This window comes from Leptonychotes weddellii, chromosome 7 (assembly GCF_054177405.1).
Source record: "Leptonychotes weddellii isolate Sample4059 chromosome 7, ASM5417740v2, whole genome shotgun sequence".
In the NCBI taxonomy this organism is placed as follows: Eukaryota; Metazoa; Chordata; class Mammalia; order Carnivora; family Phocidae; genus Leptonychotes; species Leptonychotes weddellii.
This window is the reverse complement of record NC_138375.1, coordinates 96965154-96983615: the sequence shown is the minus strand read 5'-3', so window position 1 is coordinate 96983615 and position 18462 is coordinate 96965154. Positions and strand designations below refer to the sequence as shown.

General features: G+C 36.4%; 1 protein-coding gene across 2 annotated transcripts in view; it reads left to right on the top strand.

The window, feature by feature from the left end:
- Positions 1-18462, top strand: part of CWC27 (CWC27 spliceosome associated cyclophilin) — a 193941-nt gene that overhangs the window by 69616 nt on the left and 105863 nt on the right. The window lies entirely within an intron of this gene.

Here is an 18462-nt window from a genome sequence, read left to right as displayed (position 1 = left end):
ATGGACATCTTGGCTCTTTCCACAGTTTGGCTATTGTGGACATGATTACAGCCCTTTTAAAGCTAATAAAAAATTTCACTTAAGTACTTGAAACCAAACTTTTCAGAAAAGTTTACCAACAATTATTTCAAGTGCATGACACAGCCTATCACTATAACTAAGAGAGCATAGCCTGTTGGTATAATTTTAAAAACATGATATTTTGCCTAAATTACTTTATTTCCTGAAATAAATTTTCACTAGTACCGAAACACAAGAGATTTCCGTAGAGATTAAAACATAAATAATCTCCAACACAAGTGAAAATTAATGGCTACAAATAAGGTATTATGCTTTTGTCATAACCTTCAGCCCAAAGCACTTTGCCAACAGCATTTATTAGATGTCTGAGAGCTACTTGGGAGGACAGAAGAGCCAAGTGGAGTTTCAGGGTCTGGCTGCAGGTGATTCAAGAAGCAAATCCCTTTTAGTTATGAAATTAAAGGCTGGCATTTTTAAATAGAAAACTTAAAATTATAATTGATTTCAAATGAATTCACATTTCTTTGAAAAAAGCAGATCTTTTTGAACTCTATTTTAAGAGAAAATGATGTAGAATTATTTGGATTCTATTGCCCATCCTTCAGGACAATGGGCTGATGCACTTACTGCAAAGAAAGTAGTGACTGTGGTCCAATGGCATTTCCCCTAACCCCTTTATATTGAAAGGTGTTCATATGAAAGAAGAACTAGATTTTTTTCTGTTCTCTTTAGGGCTCCTAAGGACAGAACCAGGATAAATGAATGAAAGTTACTAGGAGGCAGATTTGGGTTCAACAATAAGGAAAAACTTTCTAACAGATAGACCAGGCCCAAAATGGAATGGGGCTGCCATATCACAAAGAAGTACAGATGTTCAAATGGGAGTTAGTGGCCCTTTGCCAGAGGTGCTATGGGAGAGGGTGTGGATATAACTTTAATTGTGCATATAACAAATGAACTTCAGTCTCCTTTTGACTCAAACGATGAACACCTGCTTTCCTCTGAGGGAGCAGTGCAAAACTTCTGAGACTTATTTCAGCATATCATCAAGGATATCATCATCAGCATGTTCTCCTGAGGCAAGGGAAGCAAAAACAAAGATAAACTATTGGGACCACACCAAAATAAAAAGCTTTTGCACAGTGAAGGTAACCATCAGTAAAACAAAAAGGCAACCTACTTATGAATGGGAGAAGATACTTATCCACTAAGGGGTTAATATCCAAAATATATAAAGAACTTCTACAACTCAACACCAAAACAAACAAACAAACAATGCCATTAAAAGAAAAAAATGGGCCTGATATAGACATTTCTCCAAAGAAGACATGCAGATGGCCAACAGACAGATGAAAGATGCTCAACATCCCTAATTGTCAGGAAAATGCAAATCAAAACTACTGTGAGATAATACCTCACATCTGTCAGAATGATTGGAATCAAAAAGACAAGAAATAACAAGTATTGGTGAAGAGTGGAAAAAAGGAATCTTCCTGCACGGTTGGCGGGAATATAAATTGGAGCAGCCAGTGTGGAACACAGTATGGAGGTTTCTCAAAAAACTAAAAATAGAATTACCACATGACAGTAATTCCAGTACTGGGTATTTACCTAAAGAAAACAAAAATACTAATTCAAAAAGACATACACACCCCTATGTTTACTGCAGCATTATTTACAATAGCTGAGATAAGGAAGCTGCCCAAGTGTCCATCAGTGGGTGAATGGGTAAATAAGAGTGTGTGTGTGTGTGTGTGTGTGTGTGTTACGGAATATTACTCAGCCATAAAATAGAATGGGATCTTGCCATTTGCTACAACATGGATGGACCTAGTGGGTATTATGCTAAGTGAAATAAGACAGAGAAAGACAAATAACATCATTTCACTTACATGTGTAATCTAAAAAACAAATGAATAAACAAACAAAAAGCAGAAATAGACCCATAAATACAGAGAACAAACTGATGGTTTCAGGAGGGAGGGCGGGGGACAGGAGATGGGCAAACAAGTGAAGGTGAGTGGGAGAGACAAGCTTCCAGTTATGGAATGAATAAGTCATAGGGATGAAAGATGCAGCATAGGGAATACTGTCAGTGGTATTATATTAGCATTATATGGTGACAGGTGGTAGCTACACTTGTGGCAAGCATAGCATAACATACAGGCGTGTAGAATTATTATGTTGTACACCTGAAACTAACATTGTGTGTCAATTACAATTCAATTTTTTAAAAATTTAATTTAATTACTATGTACTGAGCACTATCATATGCAAAGTAGTGACATAATTTCTGTTTTCTTCCACCCTGGAAATCACTTAAAAAATTTTTTTTAATGAGGCACCTGGGTGGCTCAGTCAGTTAAGTGTCTGCCTTCACTCAGGTCATGATCCCAGGGTCCTGGGATTGAGCCCCACATCCGGATCCCTGCTCAGCGGGGAGTCTCCTCCCTGTCCCTCTCCCTCGGCCCCTGCTCGTGTGTGCACTCTTTCTCTCTCTCGTTCACTCTGTCTCTCAAATAAAATCTTAAAAAAAATTTTTTTTAATTGTGGTAAAATATAGATAACATAAAATTTACCATCCTAACCATTTTAAGTGTATGGTTCAGTAGCGTTAAGTATATTCGTGTTGTGTAGCCAATCTCCAGAACTTTTCATCTTGCAAAACTAAAACTCTTTACCAATTAAATAGCTCCCCATTTTCCCTTCCATCCAAGTTGCAGACAACCATGATTCTACTTTCTGTTTCTATGAATTTGACTGTTCTAGATACCCCATATAAGTAAGGTCATTACAGTATTTGTCTTTTTGTGATGGGCTTATTTCACTTAGCATCAATGTCCTCAAGGTTCATCCATGTTATAGGATGTGCCAGGTTCCTTTTTTGAGACTGAATAATATTCCACTATATTTACATACCACATTTTATTCATCCATTCATCTACTAATGGACACTTGAGTTCCTGCCACATTTTAGCTAGTGTGAATAATGCTGTTATGAACACGAGTATGCAAATATCTCTTTGAGATCATACTTTCAGTTCTTTAGGACATTTACCCACAAGGGGGATTGCTGGTTCATAAGGTGATTCTACTCTTAATTTTTTGAGGAATCACCATACTGTTTGTTTGTTTGTTTGTTTGTTTGTTTTGACCATAGCTATCTGAATGGGTGTGAGGAGTACTGACATAACTTTGACTTTGGTGCCTTGTGCAATACCCTACACATAGCAGCTGTTTTATAAAAGCTCATGGTTGAGATGTATTAAAACTTTTATGTTTCATAAAGTGTTTGCTTTATAATGTTGATCTTGGATAGAGATTATTAATAGACTCAATGTTCTGTGCTTTAGGATAAAATAAAGAAGACACATCTTAGAAATAGCTCTTCTTATGGCTGTTGCACTATTAATGTTCCACTTTTCAGCACTGATGTCGACTTTTATATGTTATTCTTATAAACACCCATCACTGTTCTGGCTTAGGGTCATAAACTATCCATGGCTTTAGTTGTCTGCTTCTTACTTTCAGTCCGGTGATTTTTTATAATACCTGTGAAAGACAAACATGCTGATTCTTCTATAAGAAAACCATTCAGTGTACCTAGGAATTGAGGTTTTGGAGTTTTGTTTGTTTGTTTGTTTTAAGAGGCTTGTTAAGAAAAAAAAAAAAGATCCAGTTTACTACATTTAGAATTGTGGTGTTTAGTTTTTCTCTTCTTGTCTCCCCTGCAGTGCCTACAGGCTGATATGAGATCACTGGTGCTCTGAGCCAAGTTTATAGTTAGTGTGGTCATGTTTAAACTTTTGCTATCTTGAATAAATGCTTGGTGACTTCAGTATTAATGGTATAATAATTAGCAATTCTTGGCCTTTTGAAAAAGAGATTTATTGTTGTTGTCATACTTGAAAAAAAATGATTTGAGAGTAAGTAAGAGAGCAGAACGTTTTAACTCCTTAGTAATTATTGCAGAAGAATGCTTTAAGTAGTATTTTTGACAGCACTGAGTGAAACAGCATTCTTAGAGACTTGTGTTTGCAACTAGAAGATATCTATCTTTCTCTGAACATGTTGGCATAAGAGTCAGGTGGTTTGTAAGTGTTTCACCTTGTATAGATAGTGTTGATATTGAACAGGGTTCCATTAGTTCTGTGTTTAAAATGAGGAGGTTTCAATTAATTTACTGCTTCTTTGAAAGTAATATAAGAAATGTGCAAGGTATAGTTTTGCTGTATTTATGAATCAAAACCAAGTGCTATTAGGCTTAATTGAGTAGAACATCTTCTTTTGACCTTACAGAGATAAATGTTTATTGAATAATGACCAAAGCAAGCCTCCATAGTGAGCAGTTAGGGATACTCTGGTAACACTGTAGCTACTTAAGTAATGCCCCTATCATAACCATTTCATAAATAATATTTGGTTGAATACAGAAAGATTCTTCAGAAAGCTTTTTCACGTTCTCCTATTTACTTAATAGAATAAGAAAGATAAGGGTATGGAAGTATGAATAACTTTCAGACTGAACACATGGGAGTAACCTTTCTTATTCAGACATGTTCTTCTTACCTTGCTTTTATAGGAGAAAAGTCTTTCCCGATTTTATGCAGTACTGTTTTAGGCTTCCAACGCATAAGCAAAGGAAAAAAATGGCTGTTTGTAAGAAATCCATGAAATGAATAGGTCAAATGTAAATTCAACTAGCAGGAGGAAGCTTGGCTTAGGGGGAATTATTAACATTAACTTTTTAGTCGAAATGCTTACAGGTTATTCTTTTGGATGCATATTTTGTGTTTTTTTTAGATGATTCCAATCTCCAATATTTAAGGATATTTTTTTTAAGCAGATATCTCACAATCTCTTTAAAAAAGCAAAAAAGGGTCCTTCGATGGGCCAGTTACATCACTAGTGCTCACCACCTAAAATGTGTATTTATGGGAACACAAATGACTTATTCTAATTGTTTTAGTTTTTTAAAATGTTAATATATTTATTTTTTTAAAGATTTTATTTATTTGACACATAGAGAGAGAGATAGTGAGAGAGAGAACACAAGCAGGGGGAGCTGCAGGCAGAGGAAGAGGGAGAAACAGGCTCTCCTCTGAGCAAGGAGCCCGACGTGGGGCTCGATCCCAGGATTCTGGGATCATGACCTGAGCCAAACGCAGACACTTAACCAAACTAGCCACCCAGGTGCCCCAGTACATTTATGTTTTAATTAAAACCTTTGTAGAGTATCTTTTGAAAAGTATATGCAAATAGTTTTTCTTATTAGAAGAAATACTGTAAAGCATATACTCTAAAACTAATAGAGTTAGCTTTTAAAATTGTCTCAAAACTATTTCCTGTATTTATATTTTGAGAGTTGTTATGCTACTTTCATATTTGTCTTACAGAAATTTACTCTATGTATGAAAAATATATATATATATATTTCAATCTAAACTTCTGATAGTTCAGTTTTTCAGCAGGGTTTCATCTTTATTTTTAGTGGTGACATTTGGGGTAAGAAATTTGTGAGGTCCTCTTATTGCTCTAGTTGCAAAATTAATTCCTTGAAGAACTAAGGGACTTGGATCATTCAGGGATATGATGTTCATCAGAAGAAAAGAAGATCCTTTTAAGTCATCGGTAGTCATTGGTAGTCTTGAGTAGAAATTGTTTGAGTTAAAGATAAGCATTTGAAGGAATCTTTGGAAGCAGTAGAAACTTACTCTTAGTTGTCTTTTCACAGCCTTTCTGTATAATAAGTTTTTTTATAATTCTGAAAAATCGGATCTGAACTAAATTGTATTTCTCTAAATGGTCTCCGTACAATAACACTTTGTGATGAACCAGATGTTGCTAGCTAATGTAATTAGCCTAGGTTGAAAATAGAAGTATGTTGATAAAAATCTATAAATGTGTAAAAGCCTGTAAAGAATAGTAATATTTTCATAGCAAAAAGTGTCAGTTGACAATGCATTTTCCATTCCATTCTCTTTGAGAAGGTACCAGATTAAAGACGTTTTAAGTTCTTGCATGATTTAAGGTTTGAGTAAGTTAACATCTGGCAATATATAATTCTAAAGATGAAGTCTAGGCAGCACCATTTATTACCAGTTTAAATTTCAGTATTCAGTTCATTCATCACTGCCTAATAAAGACTGGACTTCCTTTTTCACCACATTTACTCACTGACTAGTGTTCTACCACTGTTCAAAAAAAAAGACAGACAGAGACAAATGCTTATGTGTGGGCAAGATATGCTCAGTCAGGAATTCACCTGATGGCTATCAGGTTTAAGAAATCTAGCAATACAAAGCCTATAAAAGTGGAGCCACTGACAGGGTCCCACCGTTGGGTAATTTAAGAATCACACCCACAGAAGACCTGTTAGCAGCTTTAGGCAACCTGGGTATATTGAGTGCCTGGTCCGTGTCAGTACCCAATTCGTTGACTTTGAAAAAAGGATTCAGGATAATAACACATTTGCATAAATAAGGTAGCATTGTTAAAATACCAGAAGTCAGGGAATCATTCAAAATGGCCTTAATAAGTCATTAAAAAAAAAAAAAAACAAAACCCTTAAAAATGGAAGGCCATTTAGTTAGGTCAGATATATCAGAATAATGGAAGAAGCCCTGGATCAGAAGTCAGTGACAGAACTAGGTTTTCTACTGAAAACTCATGTTGGCCGCATTATGGGTTTCTTTTTGGATATATTATTATTAGAATTGTGATTGTACTTTACATCATTTTTATATCAGTTGCACCTTAAAGGGAGATCAAGGACTTCCACAAAATTAAAAAATTCTGCATATCAAAAGACATCACAAAAAAAAAGTGAATGGGTGGCCAAAGATTGGGAAAAAGACATTTGCATCATGTAAATTTGGTAAAAACTTGTATCTAGAATCTTACATTCAAAAATAAGAAGACAGTTTTTAAGATTTTAAAAATGTCAAACAGACATTTCATAGGAAGACAAATGGGTGGCCAATAAACACATTAAAAAATGTTCAACGTCGGGCGCCTGGGTGGCTCAGTCGTTAAGCATCTGCCTTCGGCTCAGGTCATGATCCTGGGGTCCTGGGATCGAGTCCCACATCGGGCTCCCTGCTCGGCGGGAAGCCTGCCTCTCCCTCTCCCACTCCCCCTGCTTGTGTTCCTGCTCTAGCTATCTCTCTCTCTGTCAAATAAATAAATAGAATCTTTAAAAAAAAAAAAAAAGATCTTTAAAAAATGTTCAACGTCATATTCATGAAAACACAAATTAAACTACTATGAGATAACACCCACTAGACTGGCTAAAATTAAAAAAAAAAAAAGACTGAGAAAACCTAATTTTATCAAGGACAGAGCACACCAGAACTGTTAAACACTAACGTCGGGTGGGAATATAAAATATGACAAGCAATTCAGCAGTTTTTTATAGAGTTAAGCATACATGTACCCTGTGTCCCATCATGCATGGATATTTATCATGCCCAGGTATTTATCAAAGAGAAATGAAAGCATTTATTCACAGAAAGACTTGTATATGTGTGTTCATAACAGTTATATTCATAATGGTCAAAAACTAGAAGCAACCCAAATTTACATCAACAGGATAATGATAAACCATGTATAGTAGTATGATAGAATATTAGTCAGCAGTAAAGAGAAACTACTGATATGTACTGTAGTCATTTCTACACCCCTCAGAAAATGCTGTGCTGAGTGAAAGAAGTCTGGCAGCAAAGAGAATATACTGTATGATTCCATTTACATGAATTGTTAAACACACAAAACTAGTAGATGGTGGTAGAAAAGAGAACAGTGGTTGTGGGCAAGGGGTGGGGAGGTGGCAGGCATGGCAGAGATTATTTCCAAAAGGGTACAGGGCAACTTTCTGGGATGATGAAAACATTCTAGGGATCCCAGTTAAACAGGCGTATACATCTGTCAAAACTCATTGAACTATATACACTTAAGATACAATGTGTTACATTACATCTAAATGATATGTCAAAGAAAAGACAATTGTTAAATAGATAGCAAGACCTGATTAGACATCAGAGTGGAATTGCACACATCACTAGTGTGATAGAAAATAGACCTATTAGGAATGGTAAAGTTACTAAGAGTGTTTTGAGCATATTTTTTGAAAGAAAATAGACTAATCATATAAAAGTTTGTCTGAGGAAGGTACTGTGTGTACAAGCATTAAGAAGGTAACATTGTTAAAAAAAAAAGAAGAAGAAGAAGGCAACATCTAAAAGCAGAACCAGGTGATTTCTTAAGATTCTTTCCTATTAGGATTCTATTGTTATTGCAAGTGCTTAGTATGTCTCAGGGACTATACTGAGTCCTTTATGGGTTTGGTTTGTTTGTTTGTTTGTTTTTTAAAGATTTTATTTATTTTTTGACAGAGAGACAGCGAGAGAGGGGACACAAGCAGGGGGAGTAGAAGAGGGAGAAGCAGACTTCTCGCTGAGCAGGAAGCCTGAAGTGGGGCTCGATCCCAGGGTCTTGGGATCGTGATCTGAGCCAAAGGCAGACGCTTAAGGACTGAGCCACCTGGGCGCCCCCTGAGTCCTTTATGTTGATTTTTCTCATTCTTATCGAGACCTTTTACAGAGAGTGTACAAGTTTAAAATGTGATTATTTACTTAATTTTGACTACAGTATCAACATTTATTGTTGGTAAAGTTAAAATATAACAATAATAACAAGTATTTATTTGACACATCTTATGTACATACTCTTCTGTGTTAATTCATTGAACATTCTCACCATCCCTACAAGGTAGTTGGTATTATTAGGCACATTTTTGAGGAGCCATGGTGGAAAGCCAAAAAAACAAACAAACAAAAAAATCAGAGCAAACTTTCAACTCAGGTAGTCTCATTTCAGATAACAGTGCATTTAAACTGCTATGCCATACTTAAGCTACCATTACATTCCTACCCTCAAGAGATGATCACAATTTGACAGTTTTATTCATGTGTTGATATTTATTTATTTATTTATTTATTTATTTTTTATTTGAGAGAGAGAGAATGAGAGACAGAGAGCATGAGAGGGAGGAGGGTCAGAGGGAGAAGCAGACTCCCTGCCGAGCAGGGAGCCCGATGCGGGACTCGATCCCGGGACTCCAGGATCATGACCTGAGCCGAAGGCAGTCGCTTAACCAACTGAGCCACCCAGGCGCCCCATGTGTTGATATTTAAATGAATTCAGATATTATTAAAATATCTGATACTAGATTTTAAGATAATTTAAACCTTCAACATGAATAAAATGCAAGAGTCATTAACATCTATAGAAAATAAAGCATCACAAATCTACATCTGTCTAAACAGAGCTTTTGTTTGCCCAGGATGTTGGGATGAGTGCCTACACCACCCCATGAACTGCCCTGCATGTGATTTAAAAGCACCACCATTGTGTGAGAGATGTCTGAGGTGCTAGCCCAGCCTCCAGATTTTCAGGCTAGATTTTCAGTTTTTATCTTTGGTTGTTCTGTTTTATGATGGGTACCTGTCTCTGGATCTCATGGGGATGCTTTGGTTTTTAATGTTGTTAATATAACAGCATCAATCTTTCTGGCTTAAAATTTCCCAGAGATTTTTTGAATGTGTATTTTACATATATAACAGTATACTTTCAAACTGTTGTAATGTAAACACTTGTATTGCCTCTTAACTCAAAATACTTTGACCCAACTCTGTGGGCACCATTTGAAATGACTGATAATAGTGAATTTCTTCAACAGATAGCATTAGTTTCTTACTTATGAGTCCTCTTGGTAGATTACTAATATATAAATGACTACATATCATAGTGTAGTCCTGTTTCAATTATCTGTTGCTGTATAAAACCATGCCAAAACTTAGTGACCAATGGAATATTACTCAGCCATCAGAAAGGATGAATTTACATTGACATGGATGGAACTGGAGGGTATTATGCTAAGTGAAATAAGTCAATCAGAGGAAGACAATTATCATATGGTTTCACTCATATGTGCAATATAAGGAATAGTGCAGAGGATCATAGGGAAAAGGAGAGAAAACTGAATGGGAAGAAATCAGAGAGGGAGACAAACCATGAGAGACTCTTGACTCTGGGAAACAAAGAGAGGTAGGTGGGAGGGATGGGGTAACTGGGTGATGGGCATTAAGGAGGGCATGTGATGTGATGAGCACTTGGTATTTACGCAACCGATGAATAATTGAACATTACATCAAAAGCTAATGATGTATTATATTTTGATTAATTGAATTGAAATTAAAAAAAAAACACCTTAGTGACAAGAAACAAGAAACTTGTAACTGTGTGGATCAGGAATTCAGACAGGGTACAAAGAGGGTGGTTCATTTTGCTCTACTCTATCTGGGCCCTTAGTTGGACTTGTTCAGTTGGCTGGGGACTAAATGAGATAGTAGGCATGGATGTGCTTATTTTATTGGCACAATACTTGGAACATTTTGGGACTAGAGAAAAAAGATAAAAGTAACCATGTGAAATTCTAATCATATTACTTTGTTGATTATAATTTTTAAATAAAAAATAAAGGAAAATTTTAGCTTATTGATAAAATTAAGGACAAATATTGAATCTTGCCACATATCTCATATTGGTTTAGTGAAAAGCAAAGGGATGCACAGCCAAATGTGCCTCTTATTCTATAAAATGGTAGCTTTTATTCATGAAGCATGAATCAAGCCTAAATTAAGAACTCACATAAGTATAAATAAAGAATCTTTTCCATTTGGATTGAACTGGTTTAAATTTCACATTAGCTAGATTAAAAATATGTTTTTATTAGGTGCAAGTAGTTTCCAAAGTGCTTTTCCTGGCTCATATCTTGTCCTTATTTTCTTGAAGGGCTGGTCTAGCACAGTTCACGCAAAATTTTTGGTCCTGTTCGTCTGCCAGGTGGTAACAGAGTAGGAAACCCACAGAAAGGTTAAGTCCTACACAGACTCACAGAAAAGAAAAACTGGCCTTTTCTGCAGCAGTACCGTAGGGATGAGTCCGTTTTTGCATCCCATCACTAAAGCCTCTGAGGATGCAACTTGTTTTCAGCTAAATGCCAGACAGAGTTCTAGAAGTAGAAAATGAGTAGCTTAATTTAGAGCACATCTTTAGCCACAATGCCGGTGAAAGTTTTTAGAAAAGTCAGGAAGCACAAACTGATGGCCCCTGCTGTGGTTTAGTGCCTGTTGTATCCACAATATTCTTACACTGCACTGTGTGGTTTATGCAGCTATAAAGGAAAGAAAATTAGTTATTTTTTCTCTCTCCCTCAATTTGAAGCGTTATTGTTTACTGCTGAAAAACTGTAAAACCTTTCCGCTTCTACCCTGTCTTGTTTCCGTACTTCTTCCCCTAATCTCTTGCCCCGTGGCCCTTAGGATAAAAAAGAAGCTTTAAAAAAAAAATGTGAAAGTTTATATTCCTTCTCCAAAACACCCTTAGTGGCTTAGAGCCATGGAACAGAAGCAATATCAGGTAGGTTCCAAATGTTTAGTTGTGAGAGGTGCGATCAAATTTGAACAGAATGTTTTTGTAGTGACCTGGGCTTGTAGTTTCATCAAATTCATAAAGCGAGTTTATTTATCCATAGTAATGGATAATTAAATCGTGAAGGGGATCTTAAAAAACGTTTGTTTAAAGACTCAATACTGTCATTGTAGTAATAGACTTATTAGCACAAATTGGAGTATTCCTTATGTCAAATTTCGTTTGTCTTGCAAACAGATAAATCTAAACATTGTGTAAGCATTCAGATATGCCACACCCTATCTCCTGTGCTTGACTTACTATACGCTACTAAAATAAAATATTTAAGATTAGGCAGTGAGACCATTGTAGAAATCAAAAATCAGTAAAAATTATGCATTAGGTTTCCTGGATGTCTGAGTATTTTTTAATTGATTAAGTTTAACTTCTTAGTTTTAATTTTTTTTTTTAAAGAAGAGTACAAAAGGAACAATGGATCATAATACCTCCCACTAATATTCAGAGGAAATCATTTGAAATATTCCCCCTAAAAAAAGAAACTTTTCTTTTTCTAAACAGAAATAGGTTAATCTTTATAATCAAAATTTAGAGTTTATAAAATCATTGTCACGTGGCATTGCACTCTACAGAACTAATCATTGTCTTCATTTTGGTAAACCTTTCAAATCTTTTTTTTTTTAAGTTTATTTATTTAAGTTATCTCTACACCCAATGTGGGGCTCAAATTCATGACCAAGATCAAGAGTCACATGGCTCTTCTTAATGAGTCAGCCAGGCGCCCCTATTTTTGTTTTTGTGTGCAGGCATGCACACATTCATAAACGTACAATTCTATATAAATTAAATAAAACTTTGTCTTTATTATATAATCTGTATTATGTAGTCTAATTATTTTAAATAGACATTTCACATTATAAACAGTGTTGTAATGAACAGCCAGCACATTTTGCATCTGTTCAGGTGCTTCAGCACTTTTGGCGCCTTACAATGCATGCCTAGAATTGCTGAGTTAAAGTGTTCACACACTTAGCATTGATATATTTTGCCAGTGCTTAAGAGAAACGAATTATTTTTTTAGTGTTAGTGTACTATTTGACATATTTACTGAGTGCTGAATACTGCTTATGTGTCAGATTCTGTGCTAGTTATTTGGGTTATAAAAGTAAAATGACTTGGTTTTATTGGACGTGGATATTACAAAGAAGTAACAGGCAGTTAAAATATGTTATTATCAGTGTGACAGTAAGGATAAACATAGGGAGCTTGTGTACCAATATTGGAGTTCAGAAGTCTCTGCAGAGAAAGTGACATGGAAGCTGAGATTTGAAGGATAAATGTGAGTTCTAAGTAGAAGGGAAGTGAAAGAGAGGAGTGTTGTAGGCCACGAGGAGTAGGTGTCAAAGATTATGATACATTCTAAGAACTAATGGGGTTTTGGAATGTGTGGAATGCATGCAAGGGGTGAGGCACCAGAGACAGAGCTAGAGACTAAAGCATAGCTGAGACCATGAAGAACCTTGTAGTAAAGTCAATAAGTAGGTACTTTAAGCATCAAGGGGTGCTGTAGCAAGGAATCAATGAGGTCAAATTGAGCTTGAAAAAGTTACTCTGACTCTAGCTGGAGACTGACTTGATGGCAAGCCAAATCAGAGTCCCATGGTCAAAAGGATGCAGTGAACTTGATTTGGGAAGGCATCTGTACTCAAGAGTCTAAGCGTGTTCATTAAACTAGGCAGTTAGGAACGGTAATCTTCAAAGTCAGGTAAGTAAGAGCACCATTTATCTAATGGCTTATCTGTCTTGAAAAAGCGAGCAAAGTACTTCTTGGGGAACTTGGGAACTCCCACCCACCCAGTGAGAAGAGAGTCTGAAATTAAAATTAGAAAAATAAGATATAATATCATCATCATCACCACCACCATTTTTTTTTTAAAGATTTTATTTATTTGAGAGAGAGAATGAGATAGCGAGAGAGAGCATGAGAGGGGGGAGGGTCAGAGGGAGAAGCAGACTCCCCGCTGAGCAGGGAGCCCGATGCGGGACTCGATCCCGGGACTCCAGGATCATGACCTGAGCCGAAGGCAGTCGCTTAACCAACTGAGCCACCCAGGCGCCCCACCACCACCATCTTTTAGTTACTATCAGAAAGGCTACACTTGGATTAGACTTGATTTTATAGACCTATAATAAATAGTGTGACTCATTCTTGAGCAGAATGGAAGCTTATGATGTACTTTTTGTCCTTATTACAACTGGTCCAGGAGCCACATAAAAGGGTCTTGCAGGTGAAGGAGGGACCTCAGTGTCTCTACATGCATTAGATAACAAAGGCAGGGCCAACAGTCCTTAAACTTAAAATGGGAAAAGTTTCAATGATTTAAAAGGACCACCCATTTGCAACTCCATTTGTGAAAGAAACACTGTATAAAACCTTATGATCCTCTAGAAGCCGGGTTTATATCATTCTAATCCATGCTGATGAAAGTCTAGCTGAATGCCAGAAAAAATTTCTGCCTCACTTTCTTTCCTTATTTAATCCATACCATGTATTCTACTTAAAATCATTTGTTCACATTTTCATACTTTTACATAATATTGAAGTCATTTTGATGTAAGTAAAACAAACTTAGCAAAGCAAGAGTACTGTGGGAAATGGGGAATCTTTAATAAATAATTTACATAATGCTTATTTTCCACTAAGTATGACCTTCACAAAAATTACCTCATAATTTTTTGGTATACATTATTTTATCTGTTGCAATGTTCTTAGTGGTTTTTATTCTCTGTGTTATGTTTGAAATGTCTTCTCATAAAAGTTCTCTTCCCTAGCCTCCACACATCTCTCTGATGGTTCCCAGGATTAGTATTCTGATACCATTTCTCCCTCAGTTTATGCCTATATTTATTTAGTCTGTACTACATATTGAATCACAGTGTTAGATACTGCGATAAATGTAGCTCATTAAATTTTTTTTCTAAATGACTTTAGTTTTTTTGTAAAAATGATTCCTACTCATAAAAAATTAAGGGAGCATATCAGAGCAAGAAGAAAATAGGAAACCTGAAACAACAACACACCTACATCCAGAAATAACTATTATTAACAGAAAGTGAATATTATTCCAGACATCTCTTAAACTCAGGACTAGGAGAAAAAGAGATGGTGGTGAATAATAAAAACATTTACATATAAAACTAAGACTATACAACTTTGAAAATTCTACATAGAAATGCTATGAACATTGACAATGTAAAAACAATAATATAACTAACCCAAATTGGAAAATGCAGGAAGGGAAAAATGGAAAAAATATGAAGTATACTAATTTCCTCAACCTTTAGGGCAGGAAGTGAATCAGTACAGCCTAAAATGTCATTAAAAAAAAAAACAAAACTCCATTCTCCTAATATTTTTATAACATTTTTTCATAAAATGGAAGAATTTCTTAAGAAATCTCTTGACACAAAGAAACATTTATATAAAATTTAGAAAATTTTTTAGTTTTCCATTTAGTATTTTTATGTTAAATTCAAGTAAAATAAAAATATATTCTTTTTTAATAAAATTATTTAACCTTGCCTTTTTCCTCTTCTTGGATCACTACCAGATGTGAGGAAAGAGGGCACACTTCTTCCTCCAATATTGGAAAGACAGACAGGTGACCACAGGGAGTTGCAGCTCACCTGAGCACAAGGAGAAACTGCCATAAGAACAGTGCTGGAGGGCGCCTGGGTGGCTCAGTTGGTTAAGCGACTGCCTTCGGCTCAGGTCATGGTCCTGGAGTCCCGGGATCGAGTCCCACATCGGGCTCCCTGCTCAGCAGGGAGTCTGCTTCTCCCTCTGACCCTCCTCCCTCTCCTGCTTTCTGTCTCTCATTCTCTCTCTCTCAAATAAATAAATAAAATCTTTAAAAAAAAAAAAAAAAAGAACAGTGCTGGATGAGAAACCTGAACTACAGTTGATGAATTGCTGGAGGCTCTGTGTGGACAGATCTGAGAGTTAAAAACTCCAGGGTGACACAGTCATAGGGAGGCCTCCCCATAACATTGTGAGATTTACCTCTGAGAGTTCAACTAGGTTCTTATAGTAAATATAACAGAAAAATCCCCTAGTGCCTCCTCCAGAGGAAGGGTAAAAGGAATCATTTTGAAATATAACAGAATATGGTCTTCTTGCTTGCCTTTAGGGAAAACTAGTTAACTAGAGCCTAACCTGTTGGGGAATTATCAGAGCTTAACTTACCTGGGGGAAGGGAAATAGCCAACTTCCTCTAGCTCTAGCCCTCCTTATGGCAGAAGTGAAACACCCAACTCCAGTTTCCTCTAGCCTTTCATGTGGGAGAAGGAAAATATAAACTCAAGTCCACTGTAGCCATCCTGCCCCACCTAATGGGGGACAAAAAAAACAAAAACAAAAACAAACCTGAGAGGGGCGCCTGGGTGGCTCAGTCGTTAAGCGTCTGCCTTCAGCTCAGGTCATGATCCCAGGGTCCTGGGATCGAGCCCCACATTGGGCTCCCTGCTCAGTGGGAAGCCTGCTTCTCCCTCTCCCACTCCCCCTGCTTGTGTTCCCTCTCTCACCCTCTGTCAAATAAATAAATAAAATCTTTAAAAACAAACAAACAAACAAACCTGAGAAACACTTGTGAAGTCTAGTCCAGAGGCATAGGATCACTAAAAGACTAATACCTAATCATAGGGCTATAGGGCATCCCCTCCCACACCTCACCACCACATTACTAAAGGCCTATTTACAGCAGTTCCTTTTACCTAGTACATCATGAATGGCTACCAGGAAAAAATTACAAGCCACACCAAAAGGCAAAAGACACAATTTGAAGAGATGGAGCAAGCATCAGTGCCAGATATGGCAAGGATGTTGGAATTCTCAGACCGGGAACTTGAAACAACCATCATTACTATGCTGAGAACTCTACTGGATAAAGTAGACCACATGAAAGGACAGACAGGCAATGTAAGCAGAGAGATGAAGACCAAAATGATGAGGAAAGATGAGAAGGAACCAAAAAGAAATCCTACAGATCAAAAACACTGTAAGAGAAGTGAAGACTACCTTTGAATGGGCTTATTAGTAGACTGGACACAGAGGAAAGAATCTCTGAGCTAGAGGATATATATCAGTAGAATCTTTGAAAACCAAAAAGCTAGGGCAACAAAGAACAAAATAGAGCAGAATATCCAAGAATTGTGGAACAATTGCAAAAGATGTAATATGCATATTGGGAAACCCGTACTTCTTTTAATGAGACCTATAATCATACACACTCTTTCGGACAGTGACATCATGGTGTTGACTCAGATTGTGCTATCAGCTAAATCCCCTTTGGTCTTTTATATTCTTGCTGCTGCTAGTACTCCTTCTACCACCTGGACCCACCCATTTATCCTACACCTGTAATTGGCTTGTCTTCTGCTTTATACTCAAGGCAGCATTAGAGGCCAGAAAATGGGTAAGAACCTACTCTATAGTACGTTAGTAGAAATATATCCCAAGCTTAACTTTGACCAATTATTTTGCATTCTTGAAATAGTTAAGCTAGTTAGGACCATAATCATTTTTGTTTAAGCATCCAGGCATTATTTGTTCTTTGCTTTCATGACAATAATGAAAGACATCATTTTATGTTGCATAAGTCCATGACTACTTTATTCTCACAATATGTCCAGCTACTTGCTCTGTGCAAGAAAAAGGTGAATTTAATTTTAAGTGATTAATCCTTGTTTTTTTCTTTTTTTTTTAAGATTTATCCATTTACTTTATTTGAGGGAGAGAGAGAGAGTGAGCATATGCAGGGCGGGGGGGTTGGAGAGGGGAGAAAGAGGGAGAGAATCTTCTAGCAGACTCCCTGCCAAGTGTGTAGCCCGACACAGGGCTGATTTCCAGGACCCATGAGATCATGACCTGAGCCGAAACCAAGAGTGCGACGCTTAACTGACTGAGCCAGTCAGGTGCCCATATGCTAGTTGTTTTAAGATCAGTTTGTGGTGTTCTGCATTTTGACTATGATATGTCTACATTTGGATTTTCTTTTTATTTATCTTGCTTGAATTCATTGAGCTTCCTGAATCTAAGACTAATATTTTTCAGCAATTTTGGAAAACTCCCAGACATTATTGTCTCAATTCCCGTTTCTGTTTTCTCTTTCTGCAGTTCCACTTGTAATGGACTTTCTCATTCTGTCTTCCATTTCTTTTAACTCTCTACAGTTGATTTTTTTTCTGTTTTGCATCCTGTGTTATGTGTGTTTTCAGATATATCTAATTCACTCAATCCCTTTTTTTCAGCTATTCAGTAGTTCATTGAGTTTAGCTATTCTATTTGTCCCTTTTGAAAGTTGTTTTGATTCTTCCAATTATTGATGTAGATTTTGTATTCAATTTTTTATTATCTCCATATAATAAATATACTTGTTTTATTTTTGCAGTCTAAAGTTTTGAGGGTCAGGTTCTATTATTACTTGTTAGTCCTCTGATTCTCACAATGTCTTGTTTCCTTGTATGTTATGAAATCTTTTTATTGGGAGCTTTTTTTTTTTTTTTTTTTTTAGTAGTCTCATTGTATGTATTTATTGAGATATAATTTAAAAATTGTCTCCAGCTTGGCTGAGATACAAGTGTAAGGTGTATGATGTGTTGATTTGATACATTTATATATTGCAAAATGGTTACCACCGGGCATTAGCTGACGCTTCGTCCTGTCACGTGATTGTTTTTTTGTGGTGTATTAAGTTATACAATATTACAGTTCTGTGTCTTTGGATGAATTTATACATGCAGGTTCCTGCCATCCGAATTACAACATGAAACATGCCCATCGCAATAGTTTGTTGAGCGACTCTTGCCACTCAATTCCACCCCACAGGCACTTGTGGGTCTTCTTTTGTTTTCGTGAAGCCCGTTTCTGAAATGCCTCCATGTTGCGTAGAT